The sequence below is a fragment of the Orycteropus afer genome, unplaced genomic scaffold (genome assembly GCF_000298275.1).
Source record: "Orycteropus afer afer isolate SDZICR_OR568_19922 unplaced genomic scaffold, OryAfe1.0 scaffold00128, whole genome shotgun sequence".
In the NCBI taxonomy this organism is placed as follows: Eukaryota; Metazoa; Chordata; class Mammalia; order Tubulidentata; family Orycteropodidae; genus Orycteropus; species Orycteropus afer.
The window spans coordinates 5,627,460-5,628,874 of NW_006921715.1; the positions used below are offsets into that span (position 1 = coordinate 5,627,460).

Genomic DNA, 1,415 nt, shown 5'->3' on the forward strand with positions numbered 1-1,415 from the left:
TTTCTCATTCCCTGCTTCAGAACTAAGTCATCGTAGACACTGTTGTTGTTGCTCGGTGCTGACAAGTCAATTTTGACTCTCAGTGACCCCGAGCGACAAGAGCAGAACTGTTCCATAGGGTTTCCTGGGCTGCCACCGTCACAGATCACGAGGCTTTTCTCCCGTGGTGAACGTCGAATTGTGAGTGGACGTGAACAAGCACCCTCTCAGTTAGTAGCCTAGCACTTAACCTCTGCACCACCAGGGCTTCTCCCTTCAAAAGCCCAACTTGTTCCCCCTCCTTTCACAAGCACACAAGATGATGCTGTATCATACTTCACAAGCAACCTGAGCCATCACCCAAGAATTACCTCAGATTCTGACGATAAAGACACACCTACACCTGTCATTAACGCCACTTTTCTCCTATTCCAATGGAATGCTTTCTCTTACCATCGCCTCCCAAAGCCCAGTCCCTCCTCCTGCATCTGTGGCTCTCACTGGCTCTCACCCCTTGACCAAACGCACTTCCAGTCACCCCTCCCTTAGCTGCCTGTCTCACCAACTTCTCTGCCTCAAATCAATCCCCCCTCTCACAGTGAATAATCTCATGTTTTGCTTATCTTCCAAAACCAAACCAAAAGCACAAAGTCCTTGGTGGTCGCTCTCCCCTCCAGCCCAAGCTGCACCTACAACTGGTGAACACATGGGCTGCACCAGAGGACTCAGAGTTTTTCGCATCTCTGGGACATCATAACAGTCAGCTTAGGAAGGTGGGCGCCCACTGGTCCACCTAAGTTAGCAAGCCAGTGGAGGGAGGAGGTCGCTCGGGGAAATCACGGGAGCAGGGTGAGGAGGGAGCCCTCAGGGCACAGCCATCTTCAGAAACGAGCAGCACAGGAGAGCTGCCTACTGAACCCAACCACCACCAGCGAGTGGATTCAGACTCAGGGTCTGCTGAGCGCACAGTCTCAGCTTAAGATGGGGAGGTCTTCGTTACGGAAGTGCAATGTTTCAAGCAACGAAGACCATATGTGTGAAATTACGTAGTATGTACAGGTAATTTACACACCTGTGACAACATCACAAGGACACCGTGGCTTGGTATTAGCATCTTCAATCAAAAAACAAGCCTACTACAAATGGTAAAAATCTCTACAAACTGGGAATCTTTTTAAAACTACCACGATTCAGAGGCCAAGTTCATTCAAACGTCTTCAGACCATGCATCTTAACCTAAGAACTCATCACACACACGACACCCGAGGCAGTGTACACACTCCTGCAGAGAAGTTCCTCTACCCTGTCACTCTGACAGCGGTTCTGCTTTAGCTGATAAGCCGATGTCTGAATTTAGTGCGTTTAAAAAAAAATGGAAAAGGTATTTTGGAAAGTGCTCAAGTTCTAAGTGTCAACTCACTGATGACAAAGTGACT

At 48.8% G+C, this 1,415-nt stretch overlaps 1 protein-coding gene across 1 annotated transcript in view; it reads right to left on the reverse strand.

Moving 5' to 3' along the window:
- The window catches only part of PAPOLA (poly(A) polymerase alpha), a 68,180-nt gene that overhangs the window by 9,936 nt on the left and 56,829 nt on the right, over positions 1–1,415 (reverse strand). The gene's annotated exons all lie outside the window — the stretch shown is intronic.